Source organism: Arachis hypogaea, chromosome 16 (genome assembly GCF_003086295.3).
Source record: "Arachis hypogaea cultivar Tifrunner chromosome 16, arahy.Tifrunner.gnm2.J5K5, whole genome shotgun sequence".
In the NCBI taxonomy this organism is placed as follows: Eukaryota; Viridiplantae; Streptophyta; class Magnoliopsida; order Fabales; family Fabaceae; genus Arachis; species Arachis hypogaea.
This window is the reverse complement of record NC_092051.1, coordinates 103,568,338-103,581,109: the sequence shown is the minus strand read 5'-3', so window position 1 is coordinate 103,581,109 and position 12,772 is coordinate 103,568,338. Positions and strand designations below refer to the sequence as shown.

At 39.7% G+C, this 12,772-nt stretch overlaps 1 non-coding gene across 1 annotated transcript; it reads right to left on the bottom strand.

The window, feature by feature from the left end:
* Positions 1-1,405: 1,405 nt before the first annotated feature.
* On the bottom strand, positions 1,406-1,513 carry LOC112760324 (small nucleolar RNA R71). The gene has a single exon (XR_003180770.1). It is a non-coding gene; the product is annotated as a small nucleolar RNA R71 (small nucleolar RNA).
* Between the last annotated feature and the right edge of the window lie 11,259 nt (positions 1,514-12,772).

Sequence of the window (12,772 nt, the reverse complement as noted above, 5' to 3'; positions counted from 1 at the left end):
GGTTGACTTTTTCAAAAATTTTTCAAAATTAGTTGTTTCTTATGAGTCAAATCAAATTTTCATTTTAAAAACTCTATCTTTTTCAAAAAAAAAAAAAAAAATCTTTTTCATTTTTCTTTCATAATTTTCGAAAATTTCAAATTGATTTTCAAAAATCTTTTTCTTATTTCTATTTCATATTTTCGAATTTAATACTAACAATTAATGTGATTGATTCAAAAATATTAAGTTGTTACTTGCCTATTAAGAAAGCTTCAATCTTTAAATTTTAAAATCATATCTTTTAGTTTCTTGTTAGTCAAGTAATCAACTTCAATTTTCAAAATCAAATCTTTTTAAATTTCTTTTTCAAATCTTTTTCAAAATAAATTTCAATCACATCTTTTTCAAAATCAATTTCAAAATCTTTTCTAACTTCTTATCTTTTCAAATTTGATTTTCAAATCTTTTTCAATTAACCACTTAACTTTTTGATTGATTCTTATCTTTTTCAAAACTACCTAACTAATTCCCTCTCTCTAATTTTCGAAAATCCCTTCCCTCTTTCTCAAATTTCCTTTTTAATTAACTAATTGTTTTAATTTTAATTTAATTTGATTTCAATTTTAATTTTCGAATTTTAACTTTAATTTTAAAACATTTTTATTTTATTTTATTTTTTTTCGAATTCTTCTCTTCCTCACCTCCTTTTATTTATTTATTCATCTACTAACACTTCTCCTCCACCCAAAAATTCGAACCCCATCCCCCTCTCTGTGTTCAAATTTTTCCTCTTCTCCTTCTTACATTCTTCACTTCTTATACTTGCATAAGAAATCCCTATACTGTGACATAGAGGATTCCATATTTTCTTTTGTGTTCTCTTCTTTTTCATATGAGCAGGAATAAGGATAAGAACATTCTTGTTGAAGCCGATCCTGAACCTGAAAGGACTTTGAAGAAGAAGCTAAGGGAAGCTAAAGCTCAACTCTCTAGAGAAAATCTGACAGAAATTTTCGAAAAGGAAGGAGACATGGCCGAAAATAATAACAATGCAAGGAAGATGCTTGGTGACTTTACTGCACCAAATTCCAATTTACATGGAAGAAGCATCTCAATCCCTACCATTGGAGCAAACAATTTTGAGCTTAAACCTCAATTAGTTTCTCTGATGCAACAGAACTGCAAGTTTCATGGACTTCCATCTGAAGATCCTTTTCAATTCTTAACTGAGTTCTTACAGATCTGTGATACTGTTAAGACCAATGGGGTTGATCCCGAGGTCTACAGGCTTATGCTTTTCCCATTTGCTGTAAGAGACAGAGCTAGAATATGGTTGGACTCTTAACCTAAGGATAGCCTGAACTCTTGGGATAAGCTGGTCATGACTTTCTTAGCCAAGTTCTTTCCTTCTCAAAAGCTTAGTAATCTTAGAGTGGATGTTCAAACCTTCAAACAGAAAGAAGGTGAATCCCTCTATGAAGCTTGGGAGAGATACAAGGAACTGACCAAAAAGTGTCCTTTTGACATGCTTTCAGAATGGACCATCCTGGATATATTCTATGATGGTCCGTCTGAGCTATCAAAGATGTCACTGGACCATTCTGCAGGTGGATCCATTCACCTAAAGAAAACGCCTGCAGAAGCTCAAGAACTCATTGACATGGTTGCAAATAACCAGTTCATGTACACTTCTGAAAGGAATCCTGTGAATAATGGGACGCCTATGAGGAATGGAGTTCTTGAAATTGATACTCTGAATGCCATATTGGCTCAGAATAAAATATTGACTCAGTAAGTCAATATGATCTCTCAGAGTCTGAATCGATTAAAGGAATCATCCAACAGTACTAAAGAGGCATCTTCTGAAGAAGAAGCTTATGATCCTGAGAACCCTGCAATAGCAGAGGTGAATTACATGGGTGAACCCTATGAAAACACCTATAATCCCTCATGGAGGAATCATCCAAATTTCTCATGGAAGGATCAACAAAAGCCTCAACAAGGCTTTAATAATGGTGGAAGAAACAAGTTCAACAATAGCAAGCCTTTTCCATCATCCACTCAGCAACAGACAGAAAATTCTGAGCAGAATCCATCTAGCTTAGCAAATATAGTCTCTGATCTATCTAAGGCCATTTTAAGTTTCATGAATGAAACAAGGTCCTCCATTAGAAATTTGGAGGCACAAGTGGGCCAGCTAAGTAAAAGAGTCACTGAAACTCCTCCTAGCACTCTCCTAAGCAATACAGAAGAGAATCCAAAAACAGAGTGCAAGGCCATTGATTTAACCATCATGGCCGAACCTACAAGGGAGGGAGAAGACATGAATCCCAGTGAGGAAGACCTCCTGGGACGTCCAATGATCAACAAAGAGTTTCCCTTTGAGGAACCAAAGGAATCTGAGGCTCATCTAGAGACCATAGAGATTCCATTGAACCTCCTTATGCCATTCATGAGCTCTGATGAGTATTCTTCTTCTGAAGAGAATGGAGATGTCACTGAAGAGCAAGTTGCCAAGTACCTTGGTGCAATCATAAAGTTGAATGCCAAATTATTTGGTAATGAGACTTGGGAAGATGAACCTCCCTTTCTCATCAATGAACTGAGTGATCTGGATCAACTGACATTGCCTCAGAAGAAACAGGATCCTGGAAAGTTCTTAATACCTTGTAACATAGGCACCATGGCCTTTGAGAAGGCTCTATGTGACCTTGGGTCAGGGATAAACCTCATGCCACTCTCTGTAATGGAGAAACTGGGAATCTTTGAGGTGCAAGCTGCCAGAATCTCATTAGAGATGGCAGACAACTCAAGAAAATAGGCTTATGGACAAGTAGAGGACGTGCTAGTAAAGGTTAAAAGCCTTTACATCCCTGCTGATTTCATAATCCTAGACACTGGGAAGGATGAAGATGAATCCATCATCCTTGGAAGACCCTTCCTAGCCACAGCAAGAGCTGTGATTGATGTGGACAGAGGAGAATTGGTCCTTCAACTGAATGAGGACAACCTTGTATTTAAAACTCAAGGATCTCCTTCTGTAACCATGGAGAGGAAGCATGAAAAGCTTCTCTCACTGCAGAGTCAATCAAAGCCCCCATATTCAAACTCTAAGTTTGGTGTTGGGAGGCCACAACCAAACTCTAAGTTTGGTGTTGAACCCCCACATTCAAACTCTAAGTTTGATGTTGGGAGGTTCCAACCTTGCTCTGATTATCTGTGAGGCTCCATGAGAGCTCACTGTCAAGCTATTGACATTAAAGAAGCGCTTGTTGGGAGGCAACCCAATGTTATCTAATTATATTTATTTATTTTCTATTGTTATTTTATGTTTTCTTTAGGTTGATGATCATGTGGAGTCACAAAAACTACTAAAAAAATAAAAAATAAAATGAAAAATAGCATTAAAAATAGCACACCCTGGAGGAGAGCAGTCTGGCGTTTAAACGCCAAAACCAAGCATCTGTCTGGCGTTTAACGCTAGAAACAGGCACCAAGATGGCATTTAACGCCAGAAACAAGCACCAAGCTGGCGTTTAACGCCAGAACCAAGCATCTACCTGGCATTAAACGCCAGAAACAGGCAGCAGTCTGGCGTTAAACGCCAGGATTGCACAGCAAGGGCGTTTTTACACGCCTAATTGGGGCAGGGATGTTCAGTCCTTGGCCCCACTTAATCTGTGGACCCCACAGGATCCCCTCAGGATCTGTGGACCCCACAGGATCCCCACTTTTTCTTCTCTCCTCTTCACACCTTTTCATAACTCTCTTCCCCAAATACCCTTCACCAATCAACTCAATCACTCTTCTCCATCACCTCTTCACCACTCACATCCATCCTCTCTTTCCCAAAAACCCCACCTACCTTCAAAATTCAAACTATTTTCCCTCCCAAACCCAACCCTAATGGCCGAACCTTAACCCTCCCCCCACTCCTATATAAACCCCTCATTCTTTCTTCATTTTCATACAACACAAACCTCTCTTCTCCCCCTTGGCCGAAACAACCTCTCTCTCCCTCTCCTCCATTTCTCTTCTTCTCCTTCTTCTTTCTTTCTTCTTTTGCTCGGGGACGAGCAAACATTTTAAGTTTGGTGTGTTAAAAAGCATTGCTTTTTGTTTTCCATAACCATCAATGGCACCTAAGGCCAGAGAAACCTCAAGAAAGAGGAAAGAGAAGGCAATTGCTTCCACTTCTGAGCCATGGGAGATGGAAAGATTCATCTCAAAGGTCCATCAAGACCACTTCTATAAAGTTGTGCCCAAGAAGAAAGTGATCCCTGAGGTTCCTTTCAAGCTCAAAAAGAATGAGTATCCGGAGATCCGACTTGAGATCCAAAGAAGAGGTTGGGAAGTTCTCACCAACTCCATTCAACAAGTCGGGATCCTAATGGTTCAAGAGTTCTATGCAAATGCATGGATCACTAGGAACCATGATCAAAGTGTGAACCCAAATCCAAAGCATTGGCTTACTATGGTTCGGGGGAAATACTTAGATTTCAGTCCAAAAAATATAAGGCTGGTGTTCAACTTGCCAATGATGGAAGAGAACGCACGCCCCTACACAAGAAGGGTCAACTTTGATCAAAGGTTGGACCAAGTCCTCATAGACATATGTGAGGAAGGAGCTCAATGGAAAATTGACTCAAGAGGCAAGCCGGTTCAACTAAGAAGGCATGACCTCAAACCAGTGGCTAGGGGATGGCTAGAGTTCATTCAATGCTATATCATTCCTACTAGTAACTGGTCTGAAGTTACTATAGATCGGGCCATCATGATCCATAGTATCATGATTGGAGAGGAGGTGGAAGTTCATGAGATTATACCTCAAGAACTTTACAAGGTGGCTGACAAGTCCTCCACTTGGACAAGGTTAGCCTGTCCTCACCTCATATACCACCTCTGCAATTCGGCTGGAATTGACATAGAGGGAGACATCCTCATTGAAGAGGATAAGCCCATCACTAAGAAAAGGATAGAGCAAACAAGAGATCATGGACCTCAACAAGAGTATGAGGAAATTCCTCACCATGAAATCCCTGAGATGCCTCAGGGGATGCACTTTCTTCCACAAAACTATTGGGAGCAAATCAACACCTCCCTAGGAGAATTAAGTTCCAATATGGGACAACTAAGGGTGGAGCACCAAGAGCACTCCATCATCCTCCATGAAATTAGAGAAGATCAAAGAGCTATGAGGGAGGAGCAAGAAAGACAAGGAAGAGACATAGAGGAGCTCAAAAGCAATATTGGTTCTTCAAGAAGAGGAAGACGCCACCCTCACTAAGGTGGACTCATTCCTTAAGCTCCTTGTCTATTTATTTTCTATTTTCGGTTTCCATGCTTCATGTTTAATTATGTTTGTATCTTTACTATATGATCATTAGTGTCTAAGTGTCTATGCCTTAAAGTTATGAATATGAATCCATCACCTCTCTTAAATGAAAACTGTTCTAAAAACAAAAGAACAAGAAGTACATAGTTTCAAATTCATCCTTGAAACTAGTTTAATTATTTTGATGTGGTGACAATACTTTTTGTTTTCTGAATGAATGCTTGAACACTGCACATGTCTTTTGAAATTGTTGTTTATGAATGTTAAATATGTTGGCTCTTGAAGAATAAGGAAAAAGGAGAAATGTTATTTGATAATCTAAAAAATCATAAAATTGATTCTTGAAGCAAGAAAAAGCAGTGAATACAGAAAGCTTGCGAAAAAAAAAGAAAAAAAATAGCGAAAAAAAAGAAAGAAAAAGAAAAAGAAAGCAGAAAAAGCCAAAAGCTTTTTAAACCAAAAGGCAAGAGCAAAAAGCCAATAGCCCTTAAAACCAAAAGGCAAGGTTAAATAAAAAGGATCCAAGGCTTTGAGCATCAGTGGATAGGAGGGCCTAAAGGAATAAAATCCTGGCCTAAGCGGCTAAACCAAGCTGTCCCTAACCATGTGCTTGTGGCGTGAAGGTGTCAAGTGAAAACTTGAGACTGAGCGGTTAAAGTCAAGATCCAAAGCAAAAAAAGAGTGTGCTTAAGAACCCTGGACACCTCTAATTGGGGACTTTAGCAAAGCTGAGTCACAATCTGAAAAGGTTCATACAGTTATGTGTCTGTGGCATTTATGTATCCGGTGGTAATACTGGAAAACAAAGTGCTTAGGGCCACGGCCAAGACTCATAAAGTAGCTGTGTTCAAGAATCAACATACTGAACTAGGAGAATCAATAACACTATCTGAATTCTAAGTTCCTATAGATGCCAATCATTCTGAACCTCAATGGATAAAGTGAGATGCCAAAACTATTCAAGAGGCAAAAAGCTACAAGTCCCGCTCATCTGATTGGAGCTAAGTTTCATTGATATTTTGGAATTTATAGTATATTCTCTTCTTTTTATCTTATTTGATTTTCAGTTGCTTGGGGACAAGTGATAAACCCATATTTCATGAGTTCTTTTGTGCTTAATTTGAGTGATTTATACAATCCTTCACCTACTTATTCACATTAATTGCATGGTTTTACTTTCCCTTTCTTATTACGTGATGTATGTGAAAAATATGTTTCCTAAGCTTTAAAATTAATTATTTTAATTACCTTTATTTCCATTCGATGCCGTGATTAGTGTGTTGAGTAGTTTCAGATTTTCTAAGGCAGAATGACTTAAAGGATGGAAAAGGAAACATACAAAATAGGAAGGAGAAGGCAAAACGGAGCTTTAAAGAAACTGGTATCCACGCGACCGCATGGACGAAGCGATCGCGTGCCAAGCACGAATCAGCAGCGACGCGACCGCATGACTGACGCGACCGCACGCCTTAAGCAGAACGCACATGACGCGATCGCATGACTGACGCGACCGCGTGGCAAGGAAAATCTCTGAATGACGCGACCACGTGACCCACGCGGACGCGTGATAGAGGCCACGTATCAGAATTTGCAGAAAACGCTCATAGCGATTTCTGAAGCCCTTTTTGGCCCAGATCCAAGTACAGACAGCATAGACCAGAGGTTATAAGGTGTGGGAATGCATCCATTCAAAGAGAGCTCGCATATTTTATTTTTCAATGATTTAGATTTAGTTGAGAGGGAGATCTTCTCCTCTCTCTCTCTTTTAGGATTAGGATTTAGGATTTCTTCTTGCTTTAAGAGTGACTCTCAATCCAGGTTTTATATTTCTTTGTTTTAAACTTCCCTTTCACTTTATTTATCTATTTCAGTATCTGAGTTGGCTATTTACCTTTATAATTGAATCTATGAATTCTTCCATGTTACAGACTGTTATTTGAATTAATAATAATTGAGGTATTTTCAGTTTATGATTATTCTCTTTGATTTAAGCTACCATTGCTTCCCATCTAAGGATATTTTTATTATTCCAGCAATTTTACTTTTTCCCTTTTTGGTCCTGGTTAAGAAATCAGTAACTCGACAGTTATTAAACTCAACATAACTGATAATCGTTATCTTGCTAATTGAGCTGAACTTAAGTAATCCCAACCTTTTCTTAGGAAATAAATAGGATTCAAAGGTCAATTTAATTAGTCCCCTGACTTTCCTTTGCCCTAGTAAAGGTTGACCAAGTGGAGTTTAGATTCAACTTTCATTATAGTTGAGAGAGATAACTACGTTGGACCTCAAACTTCTCTTACCTTACCAAAAATCTGCTTTACAGTATTTATTTATTTTAATTGCCATTTACTTTACTTGTCATTTAAATTACTTGCTTCTCATCTTCTAAACCCCTATTACAACCTTTATAGCCAATAATAAGAACATACTTCCTCGCAGTTCCTTGAGAAGACAACCCGAGGTTTGAATACTCGGTTAACAATTTTTAAAGGGGTTTGTTACTTGTGACACCCAACACGTTTGTATGAAAGGACTTTTGTTGGTTTAGAAGCTATACTTGCAACAAGGATTTATCCCCAAATTTCTAGACCACACAAAAGTTTTCTCATCTTTGCCCGAGTTTAGATGATGCAAACTGGCATTCAACGCCAGTTCCATGCTGCATTCTGGAGTTAAACGCCAGAAACAGGTTGCAAAGTGGAGTTAAACGCCAGAAACAGGTTACAAACTGGCGTTCAACTCCAAGAGAAGCCTCTACACGTGTAAAGCTCAATGCTCAGCCCAAGCACACACCAAGTGGGCCCCAGAAGTAGATTTCTGCATCAATTACTCATTCTGTAAACCCTAGTAACTAGTTTAGTATAAATAGGACTTTTTACTATTGTATTTACAATCTTTGGATTATCTTTTGATCCTTTGATCACATTTTGGGGGCTGGCCATTCGGCCATACCTGGACCTTATCACTTATGTATTTTCAACGGTAGAGTTTCTACACTCCATAGATTAAGGTGTGGAGCTCTACTGTTCCTCATGAATTAATACAAAGTACTACTGTTTTTCTATTCAATTCAAGCTTATTCCTTCTCTAAGATATCCATTCGCACCCAAGAACATGATGAATGTGATAATTATGTGACGCTCATCATCATTCTCACCTATGAACGCGTGCCTGACAAACACTTCCGTTCTACATGCAAACAAGCTAGAATGAGTATCTCTTGGATATCTAATACGGAGGACCGAGTCCGAGATATTAGAATCTTCGTGGTATAAGTTAGAACCCATGGACGGCCATTCTTGAGATCCGGAAAGTCTAAACCTTGTCTGTGGTATTCCGAGTAGGATCTGGGAAGGGATGGCTGTGACGAGCTTCAAACTTGCGAGTGCTGGGCATAGTGACAGACGCAAAAGGACAGTAAATTCTATTCCAGTATGATCGAGAACCGACAGATGATTAGCCATGCAGTGATAGCGCATTGGACCATTTTCACAGAGAGGATGGGATGTAGCCATTAACAACGGTGATGCCCTACATAAAGCTTGCCATGGAAGGGAGTAGGAATGATTGGATGAAGACAGCAGGAAAGCAGAGGTTCAGAGGAACGAAAGCATCTCTATACACTTATCTGAAATTCTCACCAATGAATTACATAAGTATCTCTATCCCAGTTTATATTTTATTTATGTTTTTATTATCAATTCACCATAACCATTTGAATCTGCCTGACTGAGATTTACAAGGTGACCATAGCTTGCTTCAAGCCGACAATCTCCGTGGGATCGACCCTTACGTGGGTAAGGTTTATTACTTGGACGACCCAGTGCACTTGCTGGTTAGTTGTATCGAAATTGTGAAAAAGAACTAAAATTATGAACGTGCGTATTAAGTTTTTAGCGCCGTTACCAAGGAATGAACGATCACAATTTAATGCACCAATGGCACATGTGCATAGATTATAGGAAGCTCAATGAAGCCACAAGGAAGGATCATTTTCCTCTACCCTTCATGGATCAAATGTTGAAGAAGCTAGCCGGACATGAATATTACTGTTTCTTGGATGGATACTCAGGCTATAATCAGATTGTAGTAGACCCTAAAGACCAAGAGAAGACTTCCTTTACTTGTCCTTATGGTGTCTTTGCATATAGAAGAATGCCCTTTGGATTGTGCAATGCACCTGCCATATTACAAAGGTGCATGCTATCTATATTCTCAGACATGATTGAAAGGTTTATTGAAGTGTTTATGGATGATTTTTCTGTGTTTGGTGATTTATTTTCCAAGTGCTTACACCATCTTGCCTTGGTGCTAAAGAGATGCCAAGAGACCAACCTAGTTTTGAACTGGGAAAAGTGTCATTTTATGGTCACCGAAGGGGTGGTCATTGGCCACAAAATCTCTAAGAAAGGCATAGAGGTAGACAAGGCCAAGGTGGAAGTGATTGAGAAATTACCCCCACCTTGCAATATCAAAGCAATTAGAAGTTTCTTGGGACATGCTGGGTTTTATAGAAGGTTCATTAGAGATTTTTCAAAGATGGCCAAACCTTTAAGTAACTTGCTTGTCTCTAATGTACCTTTTATCTTTGATAAAGAATGCATGCCAGCCTTTGATGAGTTAAAAAGTAGGCTCTCCTCTGCACCTATTATAGCACCACCTAGCTGGGATCTTGATAAACCCATATTTTATGATATATTTTGTGCTTAGTTTGAGTGATTTATTCAACCCTTTACCCACTTATTCATATTAATTGTATGGTTTTACTTTCCCTTCCTTATTATATGATGTATGTGAAAAACATGTTTCCTATGCTTTTAAATTAATTATTTTAATTACCTTTATTTCCATTCGATGCCGTGATTAGTGTGTTGAGTAGTTTCAGATCTTCTAAGGCAGAAATGACTTAAAGGATGGAAAAAGAAACATACAAAAATGGAAGGAAAGCGCAAAACGGAGTTTCTGAAGAAACTGGCATCCACGCGATCGCATGGGCGACGCGGACGCTTGCCAAGCGCAAATCAACAGCGACGCGGTCGCATGACTGACGCGACCGCGCGCCTAAAGCAGAAAACATATGACGCGGCCGCATGACCGACGCGACCGCGTGACAAGAAAAGCTCCGAATGACGCGACCGCGTGACCCACGCGGACGTGTGACAGAGGCCACGCACCAGAAATTACAGAAAACGCTCATAGCGAATTCTGAAGCTCTTTTTGGCCCAAATCCAAGTCCAGAAGGCATAGACCAGAGGTTATGAAGTGAGGGAATGCATCCATTCAGGGAGAGCTCGCCAATTTTTACTTTCCATGATTTAGATTTAGTTTTGAGAGAGGTTCTCTCCTCTCTCTTTAGGATTAGGATTTAGAATTAGGATTTTTATTCACTTTCAGGATTATCTCTTTTGATCAGGTTCAATATTCCTTTTATTTACTTTTGCAAGCTACTTTATGAATTCTTTCATGTTACAGATTACTCTTTTATTAATGTTAATTGAGGTATTTCAGTTTAATATTGATTTCTTTTATTTATGCTATTGTTGCTTTTACTCTGAAGACATCTTTATTCCAAGTAGATTTATTTTTCTCCTTTTGGTCTTAGTTAAGAAATCAGTAACTCAGGAGTTATCAAACTCAAACATGATTGATAATTGTTATCTTTGTTAATTGAATTCAACTTCCATAATCCCAATCTTTTCTTAGAAAATAAATAGGATTCGAAGATCAAGCCAATTAATCCCTTGACCTTCCTTTATCTTAGTAAAGGTTAACAAAGTGGAATTAAGATTCAACCATCATCATCATTGATAAGGATAGCTAGGATAGGACCTCCAATTTCTCATACCTTCTCGAAACCCCAAATTTACAAGACTCATAACAAATAATAAGAACATACTTCCCTGCAGTTCCTTGAGAAGATGACCCGAGGTTAAATACTCGGTTATCAATTTTAAGGGGTTTGTTACTTGTGACAACCAAAAACGTTTGTACGAAGGGATTTTTGTTGGTTTAAAGACTATATCTACAACGCGATTATTTTTATGACATTCTTTCCACGCTTCAAATCGAAGTGCACGGATTGGTATCATGCTCAATTGAATGGATCTCGGAAAATGTTTGGTCACTATGGTGAGAATCTACTTTCTAAACCCCCCGGATGGAAAAATATAGATCAAAACGAAGGCGGATTTAGAACCAAAGTTTGGGATCCTGGAAAATATTCTGATATTCATCACCCAGGGAGCCTGAAAATCTGTTTGAAGCTGCTCAGAAGCTTCACATGCCTAGTTTGGGACCCCGGAGGCTGCTGGCATTCCAAACATTGGTGGAGATTTCTGGATGAATTTAAACACAAGCCACCATAACAAGAAGCTCATCTAATGTTCAACTTAAGGACTTTAACTAAAAATGCTAGGTGGGAGACAACCCACCATGGTATGATCGTTCCTTTTGCAATTTTAATTTTATTTAGTTTTGTTTGTTTTTGAATTTTATTTTATTTTATTGAACCTGGAATCATGCATAGCATTCACATTAAGCACTGCATTCTGCATATTGCATTCCGCATTCTGCATAAAAAAAGAAGGTGCGCGACGCGACCGCATCATCCATGTGATCGCGTCAATGGCGAAATACACTTCCCACGCGACCGCGTCCTCCACGCGGCCGCGTGAGCTGGAAATCGGCGTAAGGATCCAACGTCTAGAAAGTTGGGCTGGAATCGTGCGGCCATTGTGCGTCTAGCACAAAATGGCCCACGCGATCGCATGCCCCATGCAATCGCGTCACTTGCACACAATCAATCCCACGCGACCGCATGAGCGACGCGATCGCGTCGCATGGATTACACAAATCCCAAAAAGGAGACAGAGAGTTGGGCTGGAACGACGCTGGATTCGTGCGTTTAGCACAAATTCCAGCGACGCGATCGCATGCCCCAGGGGATCGCGTCCTACCCCCTTTTATCCCTTCCATGCGATCGCGCGACCCACACGATCGCGTCACCCCCCATTTCGCACCAGCCACGCGAAACCCTATTCTCGCGCCCCCCCATCCACCAGCACCACCACCCCTTCCCCTACCCCCCATTTCCCATTACCCCTTTTTTCCCCTGCCCCGAACAACCGCACCGCAGTCCCCACCACCGCCAGCCACCGCGCCAAACGCCATCACCACCACCGCCAGCCACCTTTCTGCCCAATCTCATTCTACGGCCTTCCAGGTTCCGCAAAACGTCACCCTTTTATCTATCCGTAGTTAGTTCATATTTTCTATTTATGTTCCTGTCTAGGCTAGTTAGATATGCATGTTGTAGTGGATTTTAGGTTGTTAGGTAGCCTAGGATGTGGTTAGTAGATTTAGGTCTATTTATTTGCGCTGTTCATGTTTATTGCTTTATGTTTTCGCAATCCTGCTGCCGTTGTAATGTTAGTTCATATGCTGTACTCTCCT